The 18,528-nt window shown below is 43.0% G+C and overlaps 1 protein-coding gene and 1 long non-coding RNA gene across 5 annotated transcripts in view; one reads left to right on the top strand and one right to left on the bottom strand.

Annotated features, from left to right (window-relative positions):
• Window positions 1–18,528, top strand: part of CHST11 (carbohydrate sulfotransferase 11) — a 235,288-nt gene that overhangs the window by 202,135 nt on the left and 14,625 nt on the right. The window lies entirely within an intron of this gene.
• Window positions 5,932–18,494, bottom strand: LOC311516911. Its single transcript, XR_014710528.1, has 3 exons — window positions 18,457–18,494; window positions 17,194–17,292; window positions 5,932–6,160 (listed from the first exon to the last, which is right to left on the bottom strand). It is a non-coding gene; the product is annotated as an uncharacterized lncRNA (long non-coding RNA).

Below are 18,528 nucleotides of genomic sequence, written 5' to 3' on the forward strand. Positions count from 1 at the left end.
TCTCATTGATGTTTCAATAATTTCTTGTGGTCCACTGAATGTTGACCTATTTGGCCCTAAAGAAAAAGGGATTTAAGGGAGTCCATTTCCACTTTTTTTGCCTGTTTCTCATCTTTTGTTTTTTCTCATTCTTCCCTTTGCAAATTAATGGAGTTTCCTACCAAAACCAACTTCACTTAAATGTCTGTTTGCCTACCTGTTTTGGCAAGTAATGTTTTAGGCAGCTGAGCAAAATATAATTAGTGTTTCCTTTCATTGTCCTCATGTCAACGGTGGGTGAATAGATTTTGCATCTGTGTTGGTTGCACCAGGGTTGGAGCAGTTTCACGAGATTTTTGCAAACACAGTTCCTATTAACGTTTGCAGGAGTTGCATACGTGCTCTCAGGAGTATGGTTTGGTGTCTATTCCAACATGTTTTTGCTTAAAATAATCAAAATTGTGTCTGCTATATGTCTAGATAACTGAAATGACTGCACATTTATATTTAGCTTTCGCCATTTGAACCCGACAACTTCTGCTGGATTCATATTTTTACTAGATGTTGAGTCCCCCAGGAGATGAGACTGACTGTTAAATGTTGCTTGGGTTTTAGATGGACTAGAGAGATTTTAATCTTGGACACATTGACCTAACTTTTTAAAAGTGACGAGTGATGCCTCAATTTTAGGTATCGAACTTGGGACAACCTTAACGGGCCTGATTTTCAGACAGTGGGTGCTTTTTGAAACTCAAGTCCCTTTAATATAACTCAAGTTAGACACACACAATCATTAGTCACTCTTGAAAATGTAGGTCATTATCCCTTGCAGGGTAAGCATTGTGGAAAATGTCACATTTAATATAAAACTGTGACCTGCCTTCTCAGTCTTTTATTAGGAGTTTCACGATTCCTAATATTTTATTCAAGATATTTGTTTGTTGATTATTCATTCAGGATATTTATTCAGTGAATGCCAAGATAGTCTGACAAAGTCAAAGACTAAATGCTCTGTGCCTCAAGTGCAAATAAAAAAAAAATAGATGGAAACACACTTTGTACGCCAAGCGCTAAGTGCATTATTGGAAGGTAATAAGTGCTGATGCTTGAGGGCGGTAGCCATTGTGTGCAGTGGAGTGAAGACCCACGTTGTAATGAATCTGTGTGTGATTTTAACTGTTATAACAAAAATAAAAATCAACAAATAGGCTACATATCTGCCAAGGACTTGTTTACAGACCCCATTCAAATGAGTGGAAGTGGAATAAGCGGTCAGTCCTATCAGATGAATCATGCCACTAGCTCAATGAGCTATTGCATTAAAAGTCCAGCATTTATTAGTTGCTTCAGCTGTCCTTTCAAACAGCTTTTTCTGTCTGCGTGACCTTCCCATCAGAGGGAACGCTGCCTGGACTTGCTTTATTATCGCTGAAGATCAACATATGTGGTTTCCTCAATTGAAACGGTAATGGAGCAAACCTATGAAAAGGGAGAGAGTAGGATTTTCATAAGGGCTAGGCACTGCATTAATTCTGCGTCCACTGAAGTGAATGGTAAGTATCCCATTGACTTCAGTGGGAGCAGAGTTTAGGCCAATGCTGAGCACTTTTGAAAATCTTGCCTACAGAGATGGCATATTCTAAAGACTACATAAATCAGCCGGTAAATCCTGTTGCTAAGTAATATGAGCAAGATAGGAATTGCTAATAACAGGTCATTGAAGTCACTGGTGATTTTTCCGCTCAATAGATTTTTGGTCATATTAACGGCAGTAATATTAACTTATTCTCTCTCCTCTTAACATTGCAGTTGGGTGTTAATATAAATAATACATAGGTGAGGTCTACATACTTCCTATTAATACGTTAGCTGCTATGATGCAAACTACTCGGGTAATCTGGCAATAGGGATCTTATGTACTTAATAGAGATATACAAGCAGTGGTGAGCTGGAGCCGGTTCGAGCGAACCAGTTGTTAAATTTTAAAGCCGGTTTAGAACCGGTTGTTAAAGGGGTGAGCAAACTCCGGCCCAAGGGCCACATTCGGCCCACGGGACGGTCCTGTCCAGCCCGCCTGAGCTGTCAGCTGGGGAGGCTCCCCTGAGAATCTGTTTTTAATTTTTACTCACCCGGTGGCGCTCCGGGTCTTCGGCGGCATTTCGGCGGTGGGCCCCTCATTCGCTCTGGGTCTTCCACGGCATTTCAGAGGCAGGTCCTTCAGTGCCGCCAAAGACCCGGAGCAAGTGAAGGACCTGCCGCCAAAGACCTGGAGCGACTGAAGGAACCGGTTCTTCAGCTTTTGGCAGCTCATCACTGTATACAAGTATACAGGTTGGGCCTGAGTTTTCATTGCTTTGCACCTTGTATAGTAGTTTCTGTCTTTGCAAAGTGGGTATATAAAACGCTGTCATTCTGATCTGGTAGCACTTGACACAGATCTAACCACTGAAATCAGGCCCCACGACTATGAAATATTCAGCAAAGAGACTGATGATGGCATCAACCAATCATTTTCATCAAGTTCTTTTCAAACGTCAGGGCAAAATTCTATTCTCCGATCTGCACTGCAAAGGAAAGTGCAAGTCTCTCATCCTTATTCTGTATTCACTCCCCAGGTGGTATTCCTGTTGATACTCACTGATATTCTGTATGTTATGGATCTAAATGCAGAAATTAGTTGTTGCTTCAGCTGTCCTTTCAAACAGCTTTTTCTGTCTGAATGGCCTTCCCATCAGAGGGAACGCTGCCTGGACTGTAATTGCTGCCTCAAATTCTAAGGCTATATGTAGCTATGAAAATATGATAGTATAACACGACTTTATAAAAACCCATGTTAAAATCAATAGCCTTTTGATTCTGGTTCCCCATTGATCAGCCATCCAGTGGATGTGATGTGGTCATCAAAAACCAGACTGATTTGTACATTCTTCGATGAGATGCCCAGGGCAATAATCCGTAGAACAAGAAATTATGTGTAATAAGATGGACATTTCCAGCCATGCAGCTTTTTCCTTGTGTGTTGTGGATGTTGAAGAGTCTGCTTTTTTAAAAAAATGTGTAAGTGCTCTGTCTCATCTGAATCTAAATATACAGGCCAAGCAACTTACATTATTTTCTCCAAAGTCCAAATTAAAATGTTCCAGAGAATTGCTTTTTAATTTAAAAAAATTGCATACTTTCGAATGGTATTTTACAAGGTGCTGCAGTATATCAATTACGTTGAAGTATATGAAGTGCAGCGACACAAATAGCAATCGACTACATTACCAGATGTCCACCTTATAACAGTAAGTTAAAAACACATGTCAATCTGCTAAAGGGGGGCGGGGCATAAATGATTTAAAACGAAAACATATTGGGTTGTTGGCTTCCTTGCCCTGTAATTAGAGGTCTGCGTGGCCATATGAGGGACGCAAGATTGAGTACTTAGTCCCTTTGAAGTAAATGGAAGGAGACTCACTGAGGATATCCTCAGATATGGTAGCACCCTGATCAATTTTATCCTTCTCCCCCGGCCTTTTATGTCAGTTGTATTTTTAGACTAAACTCTTTGGGGGCAGGAAACGTATCGTCTTATGTTTGTACAGCACCTGTTACGATGGCACTCCAGTCCTGGGTCTAATACAAAATAATCAGCTACAGCAGTTCTGGAGACAGCACGCTGCTTCTGATGGGGGGGTGTAGAGAAAGGAAGGTGCCGCTTCTTGCTTTATAGTAAGTCTTCTGGCTACCCTTGGAGCAGTGCTGAAGAGCTCCAAAGGGAGTCCCATCCATCCCTGGTCAAAGAAAAGTCTGTGGCAACTAGGAGAATTAGGAGAGTGGGGTATAAATTGGGGCGAGGGAGGATCCCCTCATACCGCCCAAAATGAAAGCCCCATACAGACTCGCTCCAGATAGCTGGGTAAAGAAATGGGGTTGTTGACACAGGTACAAAAATGTTGTGCTGACCCCAGATGTCCCCTTTGTTCTCATGCAGACAGAAAAAATGACACGTGAGGATGGAAAAATATATTCTATTCAGAAATGTGCCAGACCATCAAAATCTGTGCGTGTGTATGCATGTTGCCTGCATGCACTCAGATCTTCCAAGAAAAAAAAAAAACTAAAAGAAATTGCAGCTGAGCTAGATGCATTCAGGGATCAGTGTCAGTCTGTTGAACAAATTATCACTTTTTTAAAAACAACCCTGCAGTCTTCACTCAGGCAAAACACCATTTGAATTCACATGAGTTTTGTCTGAATAAGAATTCCAGCACTAGGCCCACTTTTAGAAAGCAGAATCCTTTCCCCAGACATTTAAATCCTTCTGAACAGCACGAAAACTGCCCAATAAATCAAGAAAAAAATACCTCTGACCTTACATTCTCCATTCAGGTTAGGAGATCATCTGTTTGACCTTGCACTACAGAGTATGGTGCAAAAAGACAGTTTCCAATTCCAGATCCTAGTGGAACATTTTAATCAGATGTACAGAACAATCATATGAGCAACGATGATAAAATGAAGCAATTATGCCAAAGCACATGGTCTTGGAGGATCTGTAGATAAAATAGAGCACCCTTTGTATTTCAGCACTACAAAAGTTATGGCTGTTCTCACAAACTACTGCTGATGCACAAGCTGAAGCCTTTTAGAAATGAATTTTCATCCTGTAGCAAGTCTTAAAAGGGAAACATTTCCACAAAAAGAAATGCACATTGCCAGTATTTGTCTATCTTGTTCATTTTCTTTGTTGTTTAATTGGGGTCTACACAACCAAGCTTCTCCTTTACTTATTATTTGTATTGCAGTTGCATCTAGGAGCACCAGTCAGGGATTAGCACCCTATTGCGTACACACGCACACACACACACAGACAGCAAAATCCTGACCTCATAGAAGTCAATAGGAGCTTTGTCATTGACTTGAATGGGGCAAGGATCTCACCCATCATCTTCTTGATCCAGTGGTGAAATTACATCCTGTGAGCAAACCCTTCAGTCTTTACTCACACAAAACTCCTAATGAGGCCACTGGGAGTTTTGTCTCAGTAAAAATGCCAGGTGTGGCCCCTTTTGATAATGAAAGCATCATCTGTTGTCACCACCTTTTCCATGATTTCATATATTTAGCATTATGATTTAATGGCAGGATGAAATAGGAGAAGATGAGCTGTGAGGGAAGAAGTGCTTGTTTACCACACAAAGGGCCAAAGTCTACTTCTGGATGTGTAAACATCCCTCTGTATTGAATTCAATGGGAATTAAGTGCACATGTGAGGGAAGGAGGTGGATCAAAGAGTAGAACTGTTCAGAAAATGGGCTTTTCTTCCCCAGAATATTTGACACTTTGGCTGAAAACTCAAATATTCTGGTTCGGAAATGCTCTGGTTCGGAAAATCATGACGCCTCATGGAAGTTTTAGTTCAGGCACTTCATGCTCCCATTGTTCTCAGTAGGGCAGACTCTTTGCCTAGACAACATCTCCCATGATGCATCACAGTCTGTCCTCTTGGGGAGTTATGAGCTGCCTCATGGGGCATAAACATTTCTGTTTTCTGGTGTTCGGTGAGGTTTTTGACCAAGTTAACGTTCTGAAGTTAGGGGACACTTTTCATGCAAAATTTCATTTGGTGAAAAATCCAATTTTTCTGTCAAAAATAATTTTGACATAAGATTTTTGACCAGCCCTACCAAAGAGTTACGCTAAATGGTAAGCTAGATAAGAAAACCGAAGAGTATGGCCTGCGGTGAAATCACAGGATGGGGAGGTAGGACCTCGTAGGTCTGATTCTCATGTCACTTTATGCCAGTGTAGCTTTTTTGACTGCAGTAAAGTTACTCTTGATTTAAACTGCTAGAAGTGAGAAAACAATGGAACCAGCCCCTGGCTCTGCCACTAATTTACCATGGGAGCTTGGCCAAGTCAATTTCACTTTGGATTAGTTTTCCAATTTGTAAAATGGGGATAGTATTTACCTACTCCACGGGGACACTGAGATACCATAGTGGTGAGGACCATATACGTTGCTTGATAGAATGTCTGTTGCTTTGAGATATTTGAGTGGAAAGCATGATATAAAGACACGAGCAAACTGGATTATGTGGAAGTCGGCTGTATTCTTATTGGTACACTCCTTTCTGAAACGTCCACTTCCATGCTGAGTGCTACTCCTTAACTAGAAGGATGTCTTTTCCAGAATCTGAAATTATAAAAATAAATACATTGATGTGTTAGGGTAAGTGAGTGTTGTGTGGAGTGGCATTGTGTTATTAAGGATCCATGCTGGGAACAGTCTGTGGTTTGTCTAGTTTGTTGAGCCTCAGAGGAAGAGAATTTGCATCATGTGTGGTGACCACAGCTATAACCGGTTGAGTGGTTTCTCTTATATAATTAGAGATTGCTTTTAGTTTTAATCAGTTGCTATTTAAAGGTCCATGCAGTAACTGATTTACAAGACGTTTGAGAACGTTGCATCCAGCTTCAGTAGAGCCACAAATAAACAGCAAACAGGGACCATATGAAAAGTCAAATGAACTTATCAGAAAGTTTTTAAAGTCAATTCATGCAGACTCTCACCCAAAATAACATCCCGTTCTTCGTAGCACCCAGAATAATTAAGTCACTTGTTGAATGACTCCAGTGTCCTCCTCTCCATGTGCTAACTTTTCCTTAACATCCAAAACTTTGCTTCATTGACTATTGCAGACAAGTAGCTTGTTATAGTGCTTGTAGAGTGTGTTAGTCCTGAACTTATTTAAACTTTACATTCTATGGTGCTGAGTTTTAAAAACCTTATAAAACTCAAATAAACATTATCTATCCATCTGCAGTCACACAGATTTACACACCCATACATTTGTTTATTTTTTTTAGTAATTGGTTTAATATGGAGACTTCAGACCCAGAAGCAAAATAGTCAGATTGACAGGAGCTGAAGAAGCCAGATGGTAGAACTGAGCAAGAGAGAGTGAGTCAATTTCTGCCCTGATTTTCTCCATGAACACTATTGGGGTTGCACAGCATTTAGTCCTTCCTATTTAGCTGAAGAGAAGGGATCAGTTGTTACACCCCATTCCGCCAATCCTGTGGCTAGCTCGAGGCCAGTTCAGCCTCTGGCTCAAGTTAGAGCAGCCTCAGGATTGTTCTAACTTGTATTGACTGAGAGTGGCCCTAAAGGGGCCGTGACACCAGCCAGGGATCGCCAGCATGCAGCAGCATCTGGTCATACTCTCTCCTGAGCCACATGCTATATGTGAAAGTAGGAGGGGTGGAATTAACTCAGGGCCATCAGGGATTGCCACACTATGGGAATTCTCAGCTGGCTGGGCAGCCAAAGTGGCACAAAGGAGCTGTGGTGGGAGCTGGCCAATTGTGACCAAACAGGAATAACTGAGAACTTTCTCCTTCTTTGCTAGACCAGATGGATAGGCCTGTGAGCTGAAACAAAACCTGCCTTAAGCGTTCATTTCGGTGTCCACCTATCAGTGTGCAGAGGTGTAAAGCATTCATTACCCAACTCCAAAAAACAAACAAAAAACACTTCGGTGAGGAGTTGAGTACAGTTTGTGGATTTTCTATAAAAACTAATTATAGACTTTATTACTAAGGGCCACATACATTTCCCCCTCTTCTGGGAGTCATTCAATAAACTTTATGTTCTGAGGTTGAGCAGAATGGCTGCAGCTTAATGCTGTGTTTTATTCACGTTCCCTGGTACTCCAACGCCTGGTTATTGCTAGTGTCCCTGTGTGGATTTTTTTTTCCTTCTGAATTTATATTAAAAAGCCTGAGATGCTGCGTGAGGGGGTCTTTCTTCTTAGAGAAGAAGCATATTTTTTTCAAAGCAGGTTTATAACTGTATCATGTTATAACTGGATTGGTTCAATTTGGGGATGGGTGCAGTGCAGACTCAGTCCCCAGACTAAGGGCTCATTCTGAATTGCAATAAAGATTGATCATTTCCAGGCAAACCAGCTGGTCAGCCAGTAAACGTAACTAGCATTGCAATCACCTACGCCACTAGAGAATAGGCTGAAATCTGGGCAATAGCTGATAGGAAAACAAAGACAAGGATGCCATTGTTCCTTAGATAGTTTTGAACTGGATTCTGCAACCCTTGCTCACGAGACTAGTCCAAGTGAAGTCACTGGGACAGCTTGTGAGAGTAGGGACTACTCACATGAGGAAGGGTTACAGAGAAGAAACTATTTCAACCTGTCTGCAGCAGCTGCCAGTGTGTGTGCTGACAGGATCCTTTGGCTGAAACACATTCTTCCCTTTGAAGATCAAACACTCTTCTAAATCTATGCTCTGGTGCAGAGAACACAGTGATTTACATTGTTCCTTGAGCCATGGGTCTGGAGAACCTATTTTCTACGACATTATCAAGAAGCTTTTCTCAGTGAGGTTCTGTGAGGGAGGAAATGTAATCCATCAGCTGAAGTTTTGAGATCCTCAGCATCCATATATACAGCTCTCTCATAGTAGCCTTATGATTATGCTGCTGCAATTCAGCAGGGTCAAAACAAGAGGAAACCATGTCTAGAAACAAAACATAACCCTGCCTCAAACTAAAGTCACATCCAAGAAATGCACCCACAAGGAAACAAATTCAGAACTGAGGCTCTCACAGTGGTTTTGATTTAGCCCTTTTTTATCTGAGCCATTCCAGCATGTAAGAACTTCTATCCACAGAGCTCGCTCTTTAATGGAAATAAATTAGGAAAGAGCCCATTTAGGATGAATATTGGGGAAAAAAATCTCTTGGCAGTGAGATGTATTAGGCTGTAAAATGAGCTCCCAAGAAAAGTAGTGGGACTTTTAAAAACAAGACTAATCAGCATGCTAGAGATTGTACAGTAGTGCAGGGAGCAGTGCGGTATGGCAGGGAGTTGGACTGGGTGACCAAACAGGGCTTTTTCCGTCTCTTATGGGGGAGATTTTCAAAGGCATAAAGGGCAATTAGGCACCTAACTCCCATGGAAAGTTGAGTGCCTTTGAAAAAATCCCCCAGTGATTCTATTAGCACTTCTAAAGCATCCATTCTCACACTATCAAGGGTCCCCCACCACCCATCAGGATTCCATTCTGTTGAGACAAGTACCTGTTTCACTACTTTCAGAGTAACAGCCCTGTTAGTCTGTATTCGCAAAAAGAAAAGGAGGACTTGTGGCACCTTAGAGACTAACACATTTATTTGAGCATAAGCTTTTGTGAGCTACAGCTCACTACTGTCAGCTGAATCTGTGGAGTTATGGAAAGGTATTGTGCATCCAGGCTGTGGACAATCTGTCTGTTTGAGGGCATGGCGGAGAGTGCTAGCCCCCAAATCCTATTAGAAGCTGAAATTCATATAGGGTTGGAGCTAAAGCCCTCTGAAGTCAATGGGAATCTTTCTGTTGACTTTGGATCAGGCCTATAATATATATTTTTTTCTTCTTCGTTTGACATTGCTTGGTGCAGAGACCTCAGAGAGGGGAATCACTTTCTTGACAGAATAGACAGACTGCAGGTTTTACATCTGCCTTCACTCAAATCATCCTCCTTTCATAAGTTTGTGTCAGCATTTATTTTACCATAGTCTTTTACATTTCATAAATATTAATTCCCCAAATATTCCCTGTTATTTAATAGTTCACATCTATCACAGGCATTTCTGCTTTCTTGTCACACACAGATGTCATTCTCTGCCATCAAAAGCATGAGCATTTTCAAAAGAAGCTGTTCAGCCCAGAGATAAAAGAGCAATATTTTACTGCACATGTTATTTATTGTGGTTCTTTATGGTTCTTTCCCTTCATTTTCTAATGCATCCATCCATCTGCCCTCTGAGGCTCTTGTTCACCTGCTTCCTTGGAGGGGACTGCTATGCTTTTTTAATCAGTTAACCAAATCCTGTCTAGTAGGCCAGCATTTCAGAATATTTCACGGTATGTGCCAGCATCAAAGTGACATAAAGGACATTTTTGGCTAGTTGCCATTTAAAGCCAGATAGTTACAGGCTGCCTGGGAGCAATTGGATCACTATAACTTTCTCACCTTCTCACCTACAATGCATACCGTGCCTTAAACCCATTTAGAGATGTTGGTGTCTGGATTAGTAAAAACCTGCATGTTAATTTGGACTGTTGGTAGTATTTTATTTTGGCCTCACCCACCGACATGCTTTGTTTCTCATAATTAATACTGGTTCTCTAAGCTGGCCGCATTTGGCACAATGTTTCTCCCTACTATTCCACAGAAACTGTATCCCTCTTGTGTGTCTCTGCTTCTTACGAAACATGTAGTACTTTTCCAGGAAAACAACACCACCTTTTACGTTTAGCCTGGTAAGTACACATGCATGAGCCAGTTATTTTCCCTGTAACGTACTGGTTGATTTCCAGTGAGGCGCTAAATCTTCATTTAAATTCTTACATTTAAACAAACAAACATGAAGCTGCTCTTTGTTCGTGCGTACAAGGTTCCATGATTTTCTTCCATTGCAAAACATCTGGGCACTGACGACTTTCACTGAACTAAAGGGTTTGCTCAGATCTCAGTGATTCAGAAAGTTTATGATCTATCAAACCAGCTATATGTACTGCTAGAATAGGCGCTGTACATTTTAACAGACAGATAATGCCAATTGCCGACCTGTTAAGTTCTTCAGTGTCACTGATTTAGCTTGGCAATTAAACCCAGAGGTGAGTTCTCAAGAGCTGTGGTGAGAAATGAACAAGTGACAATGAAGGTAGGATGTGCATCCAAGCAATAACTTTTGGCCCCTTGTCTACGACCACTGAAACCCTGCTCACATCTATCATAGGCCCAATGTAACTAGCATCATTTCAACCACAGATTCTGATTCATTAAAGCAGCTCTACTCGGGAAAGCATTTCAGCATGTGCTTAAAACCCACTTATTTCAACAGCACTCTAAGCATGTGCTTTAAGTGCTGTCCTGAATTGGGGCCATACTGTGGAAGCAGCCTTGGCAATGTTTTAAGGCAAATCCTGCCAGGGTCTCACTCCCCAGTCTCTGCTGCTGTGGAGGGCCTGACAAGCCCCACCGGTAGAACAGTTTCTCTGTGCAGAGTGTGTCGCAGCATGCGAGGAGCCCCTGCGGGTGGTTAGCCAGTCCTGCCAATCCCAAGAGTTCAATAATCAGGAGTTAGGACCCAGTCTCTGGGGTGTATCAAGCAGGAGAGCTAGAAACTCACCCAAAAAAAAGGCTGAAATTCTCACACAAAACACATGGTTTTTGTCTTACAGTCCCAGCTCCCAGAGTGAAGACAGATAACCAAGTTGGGAGAGCGGCCACACTGGGTTAGCATGCCTTGCCCAAGGCAGACCTGTGCTCTGTAGGGGCTTCTTCCGTGCTGCTGGGCATGTGTGGAGAGAGAGGCTAGGGGCAGGGCTTGACTGGGTGGCACTATGACAGTGTGGCTCTGCTGGCAGAGGAGGGGGAGTGCAGCAGTGTGAGAGCACCTCTCTGTGGCTCAAAAACAACGAGGAGTCCTTGTGGCACCTTAGAGACTAACACATTTGTTTGGGCATAAGCTTTCGTGGGCTAAAGCCCACTTCATCAGATGTATGGAGCAGGTATAAATACATGAAAAGATGTGAGTTGCCTTACCAAGTGTGAGGTCAGTCTAACGAGACAATTCAATTAACAGCAGGATACCAAGGGAGGAAAAATAACTTTTGAAGTGGTAATCAGAGTGGCCCATTTCAGACAGTTGACAAGAACTGTGGCTTAGTTCTGTGGCTCAGTTTCCACATCTGGAAGCAGGGGAAGTGTCAAGGACTTTGATGTCTCCAGATGAAAAGTACCATATGAAAGCTAAGTGTTATTTTTATCCCAGCCCTCAGTCTGCAAGAGTGGCTGCAGATGCAGCTTCAGGAGGAGGAATCCATCCTGTCACCACCTGTTGTGCTTCCTGCCAGAGGTCTATTTACTGGAATTTAAAACTGCAACTAGGATTTATTCCTATTGTGTGTGTATATATCTGCTACCTCAGACCCTTATATTGCAGTTCACACCTACTATCTGCCCAGATTTTAACATTCTTGGGCCTGATCCAAGGTGCACTGTATTCATGGAGAGACTCCCATTGACTTCAGTGGGCTTTAGGTCAGGCCCATATTTGGGTTCTTAAGCATTATTGGTACAATCGACTCTCGCATAGAAAAATCAATGAGGGGTGGCGGGGGAGGTAATAATTCCATCTAAAGTGTTTGTGTGGAGTGAAGAGGAAACTAATTTAGGTCCATAGGCTGCAGGGGTCAAAAGAAAATTCAGCAAGAGCCATCTCTGAGCTGCAAAAAAGGGCATCCCTTTTCTCCATGTGTGGGCTTTAAGTCTCCTGGCTGGCTGTTTAGTGGCTCATCTCGGCTCAGCTAAGCATGGCAAGGATTCTCTCTTCCTCGCAATGGGATAAACTAACCTGCTGTTTAGCTCCACTCAAGTGTTTCTTTTCTCATTGTAGATGCAGGCAAGAGACTGTGAATCATTAAAAGCTAAACAGGAGCAGATGTTCTGTATCAGGTTTAAAGTAGCAGTGTGTGGTAGTTGCTTTATCTTAATCTTCTAAATAGTATGTATGTTTTGGAGCAGCCTCTTATCCATTCTGTTTAATATTTGTGCCTTCCTTAGAAAGCGTTTGCGTCTTTTTTTCTTCTTGAACTGTGGGATTGAAAGTTCAACTGGACTGTGAACCCAGGACTGGTAGAGTTCTGCACAGGAGAAGTTTTAAAAAAGAGCAGCAGAGGCCAGAGTGAGAACAGCTAGTGAGACACTACAGTGAAAAAAGTCAGAGCAGACAATAGGAAGAATGAAAAATAAATGCAAACCTTAAACTATCAAAATCCTATAGAATTCCAATGATCTCCGGGCACGCCTCCAACCTCTGCCGACAGAAGTGCTGGGGCTCTTCCAGTGCAGCCAAAACACGGTGGGATTGCTAATGTGAGAGGAAGTGCTTTGGACCAACACAGTGTTTTGGTGAAAAGAAAAGAGTGAGAGGGAAAAGAGAAAAATGAATAAGAACCAGAGTCCATATACTGTGAAGCTCCCACACTTGTATCATTGTAGCTCTGGAATGCGGGCAGGCTCTTCTATTCCGAACATGCGGCACACATTTCACGTTAGCTAGGAAAACAAGGGGTTTGGGGATGGTTGTTTTTGTCTTTAAATGAACAAATCATTGGGGGTGCTGAGAGGAGGTGGATCTGGCCTGCACAACCCTTCTTGCTGGTGAGAATGCATGAAATGGAAAAACTAACAAGCTGTGACTTTTAGAGCTCCAGCTGGAGTTTGCAGGGCTGGAAGTCAGGGGTAGGGGTTAACTAAGGTGCCACAAGTCCTCCTTTTCTTTTTGCGAATACAGACTAACACGGCTGTTACTCTGAAATATTTCTACTTGTCACCTGAGAATATTTGCTCTTGAAATCATTGAGACATGACAATGGGTGAAACCTTCCAATGCCATCATCTTGGTCTCTCTTGAATGTGGAGCCATATTTTAAGGGCTCAAAGGGAACTGGGGGTAGAGAGTCACACCTCCCTAGCTAGAACTCCTGGAAGCTTGTGCCGCCCTGCGGTAGAATGTCTCCAGGGGCAGACAAGGCAGCCTCTCTGGAAAGCCATGTTTCTGGGTTTGCTAGTTCCTGCAGCAACAGTGGTGCATAGAAGCCCTGGCATGCTGGAGAGCTGTTGTGCCTGGTTCTTGTCTGGTTGCATGAAGAGAAGTCTCCTGGTGCCCTCCCCACCTTTTGTGTGGGGAGTAAGCAGTCTCATCTCGCCCTAAGTCAAAAACGGAAAGTGAGCAAACACAGAATCCAAAGTGTCTCCAGACCAACAGCGTGAGATGTCCGACTGACAGAGAGCTCAACTGGACTCAACCCCCATTTGTGAAATGCTCGCAAAGGGAAGGATTGATGCCTTGCCCTGCTGCTGTCTTTAAAACAGTCTGTGTCATCACAGGTTTAGAATTCACTAACTGTACAATAGCCCCTTGGTCTGGAACTGCTGCATCTCCGATACAAGCATGCATTCGGCTTCTTTTTCTAGCAATGAAAGATATTGTAACTCCTGGTCTAAGCTCATGCATTTATTTTAATGTAATAGGGTCACCCAGTCTAAACCACTATCAATAATTTAAACAAGAAAGGATAAACATCCTGCCAGTAAATCTGTTTGCATTTTAAATTAAACATGAAAGGTATCTTGAGGCATTTTATGCCCCTGTTATTTTATATTGCTAGGTCAGCCACCTTACAGTAGATGTATTAGCATCAGTGTTCAAAGGGCAAATCCGCCGCCTAGAAATTCACTGTGCTTTGTGCCATAGCAACTCTGTGGGACCCTTGCAGAGGTTTCATTGGGCCTCTGCACCTCCTTGTGTACTGGGCAGGAGGGATCCCACACTCAGCAGCACAGAGAGGGACAGTGCAAGTGAGCCAGAAGAAATTGCCACTGGCTCCTTACTTATGTGAATCCAGCAGTTGGAAATCCTACATGGAGGGTACAGAGGCACACGTCCTCCAGCTGCAGCCAGTAATTTAAAGTGTGGCCTTTGCTAGCAGATGGACCACGTCTTCACGGTTTGCCCTTTTTATCTTGTAAAGTAGTGTGTGAATTTAGTGCTGGGTTAAAGTATCATACTGCTAGCCCTAGCTAAGGACATTTTCTATTCACTCACCTTACCGGTGCAGCCTCCACCCTGCCCTACCAAAGTGTTTCAGTCCTGCCCTGGAAGGACCATCTCCAGGCATGAGAAGGCAGATCAGCCTCCCTGCCCTCTCAGTCCTTAGGCATGATCTGAAATATGGTCTTCTGCTCTTTCAAAGCCCATCCATTGCGTATGAATTTCATTCTTTTCCATGTTACTAGCATTCCTTGTTAAACCAAGAGAAAAAGAGCCATTTCCCTTGAAAAACAATGACAGGCAAGTAAAAAGAAACCCCATTCCGTACGCATAGAATTATAGTCACGTTGAAGGATCTCTTAACCTAGTCCCTTTCCAAGGCTATAATGTAGGGGGAAAGTGCAGCGGGTTTAAACCACATGATACTAATCTCACCTGCGTTGAAGGAGAAGCTCCAGATGGTACCACTTTACGGCAACAGGCACCACCCTCCCATTAGAGAACCACGCAGAGGATGAAGGGAAGGGTGCTGGCTGTTCATCTGGGATGGAAGCCATTATGCCTGGGCTGGGCAGGCTGGCTCAAGGTGGGCAGCTTCGAGGCTATGCCAGGCATACCTTGCTGCACCATTATAAAGAAGGCAAGTGCACCTCCATCGAGTGCATGCTGTTGACCCCAGTCATACACACAGCTGAGTGTCTAGACTTGCCCCTGGCTACAGACTGTGCCTCTCTTGGGCCATTGTATTGTAGCTAGCCCCTTCTCCTACCACTTTTTGGGTCCTGCCCTGCTGTTTTCATGGGAATAGGAAGGACCTAGCTGTTTAAGGGTTTACATCCTGACAGCTACAGCCTGGCACTTATTTGAAAAACTTATTGCTGGAGCTCTGTTGCCTCCCATTCCTGATGGAGTCTTCAGGCAGCCGGCGGAGCAGGACAAGGCTGCGAAAGCAGCAAAAGGGGAGTCAGCGTTTTAACCAGATCAGTGGAGGGGAAACAATAGAACCTGGCAAGTGTTCAGAATCCATGAAAGGAGCATAATGCAAGGCAAGCAGCCATAGGCTGCAGCCTGACAATTCAGGAGCAAACAGAACGCAAACCGTAAGAGTGGCTTCCCACCCCGTAAGCTTTTCCCAAGGAAATGAGCTAAGAGTGAGAACTTTGAAAAAATAGAAAGGAGCGAGTAGGTTTTTAAAAAAAAAAAAAAAACACCCTAAACTAGTTTAAAAGGAAAAATCTGTTGATTTTACTGTAAATTAAAATTTTGCACCCTGCCCTAAAAATAGATGAACTATTATATCAGTTATCAGGTGAGACAAAACTCAGACAGACAGGAAGGTAACAAGATGTTATACAGTTCATATGAATTATTTTTAAAATTTCCCATCGATTTTAACGTCAGAAGGCTTTATGTGGCAATTTAAGGGGCTTAAAAATGTAACAAGGAACTCGCTGAATTAGTTCTCACGTGGTTATTTGGGAATTTGTGTGACAATTGTTTTCCTGTTGTGCTTAGACCCAGGGAGATGCGGCCTTTTCAGAAAGTGCCTGGTGGTCAAATTTGCAGAGCATTAAAATGGTGCCTTGTGTATTTTTGGCATTGTTGCTGGCTCATGCTGGCATTAATGGGAAGGGGCACTGAAGGAAAGCAGTTGCAACAGCATTGTGCCAATCAGAGCTGCTACTTAAGAAAGCTTGCGGTGGAGTTGTTTGCTGCTTACTACTGCCAGTGGGTTTCTCTTTGTGCACAGGAACTGAGATGGCTTGGAGGGAAATTTTCATTTCATTTACAACCCCTCTTCATTGCATATTGTCATTATCCGGTCTTGCTCTCTCTTTGGGGCTCATCCTAAGAGGTGTGAGAAACCCCAACTCTGCTTTGGGTCGGAACCTCTGATATTTGTCTTTAATCAGAAGAAAACAAAAAGTTAGAAAGAGGTAGAGGAAGCCCACTTTTCTCTCTAACCTAGTAAATGATATTGCTGTGCAAGTAGATTCTACTGCAGAAATATTTGCTGGAAAGTCCTATTGTCTTTAAGTTTATAAATGGCTGATAGCATTTTAATAGGAGATATTTTTAAACGTGTGGAGTCACACTGTTCTTTTGCTACCTAAGTAGGAAGGTGAAAAAGCAGGATTTTGGGCTTTTGGTGTTGCTATATATGAAATGCCCACCCACACCCACTTTCCCTCGCCCCCTCCCTGTCCTCATTCAAGACTCTCAAGACGCTTTTCTTTCAGAAAGGCTACAGTAGGGAGCTAACAACATAGAACAAAACTTCAGGTTACTCCCTCTGCTTGGTGTCCTAGCACATCCTTTCTTCTCTGTAGTTATCTTAAAACATGTCAGCCCAAGCCCAAAGAACTTATCAGTGCTTTGTACATTAATTTATAATAACTCATAGTTATTTAAGAGATAAGTGGGAGGGCTGCAAGGCAAATTAAGTCAGCTGCTCAAAAGCTTGTGGCTTTTGTAGATCAGTGTCTAATGACTCAAGGCCCAATTCTGCAAGCCCTCCACCTGTCAAATTACCATAGACCTTAGTGAGAGTTCTGCACACAGGGGGTTTACAAGATCAAACTGAAAGGTCTGTTTTAACTCACCCATTAGGTCCTGGATTTGACTCCTGTATCAGGATGCTCATACTCCTCATATTGCAGTGTACCATAGACATGAACTGGTGATAGCTGTCCACAGCATGTCTGAAACAATGTGGCAGTCATACCATCAGGGGGGCAATATACAGTGGCTACTGGGGATATTCCCCAAAGTGAAATGATGGGAACTCTCAAGCCCCTGCTGCGAACAGCTTTGGATGAATCTAGGCAGATTGCAACGTAACTGCATTCCCCTTGATTCTTTCCAGTTACTGCGTTGGGAACCTCTTCCTTTTTATGGAAATCAGCAATGTGTTAGCAGTGTCATAACAGATACTGAAAGTGTATGGTGACCTCAAGCAATGCAGGGGAGAGCGCAGGAAGGTTTTTCATTTTAAATTAAATTCGTAAATGGTAGGAACTTTTAGTTTTTAATATGAACAGTGATTTATGATGGTATGAGCCAAAAGTGGACAAATTCATCAAACATACTGTCTTTTTTTTGTCATAGAAGGACCAGATCAAAGTCACATGATTGTTAGACTTTTGGAGCCAGATCTCCAGTTGGTATAAATGCGTGTAGCTCCACTGCCTACAACAGAGCGACACCAGTTTACACTAAGGGTTTAGCCTTTGGTTGCCTTGGTTTCACTACTGTTTTATGAGACAATGAATTGGAAATCTGCCAAATTAAATTCTTTTCCTTTCTACCAGCCACTTTATAACACTGAAAATATTATACAACATGCTTTTAGTACATGCAACCTGAGACCCCAAGTTTCCCTTCTGTATGTTAGGTCCCAAGAAATGCTGCAGCACTAATATTCCTCTTCAAATTATCCTGGGTTCATGATCTTTGTCCTTCCTGAGGCTCCCGTCTGTCCTCCAAAAATACTGTATTTAAATTGATTATTTTAACCGCACCTTTGTCGCCATTGTTCTCTGTTGTTGCCAGTCTAGGATACTGCCAGAATGCTTATTTCCAAGTTGTATTTAAAGCAGGGGTGGGCAAACTTTTTGGCCCAAGGGCCACATCTGGGTATGGAAATTGTATAGCAGGTCATGAATGGTCACAAAATTAGGGGTTGGGGTGCGGAAGAGGGTGAGGACTCTGGCTGGGGGGCACGGCCAGAAATGAGGAGTTCAGGTTATGGGAGGGTGCTCCAGGCTGGGACCGAGGGGTTCAGAGGGTGGGAAGGAAATCAGGGCTAGGGCAGGGGGTTGGGGCACAGGAGAGAGTCAGGGGGGTAGGCTCCGGGTAGCGCTTACCTCAAGCAGCTCCCAGAAGCTGCAGCATGTTCCCTCTCCAGCTCCTATGCGGAGGCGCAGCCAGGCAGCTCT

Source organism: Lepidochelys olivacea (assembly GCF_965140295.1).
Source record: "Lepidochelys olivacea isolate rLepOli2 genome assembly, chromosome: 1".
Lineage (NCBI taxonomy): Eukaryota > Metazoa > Chordata > Testudines > Cheloniidae > Lepidochelys > Lepidochelys olivacea.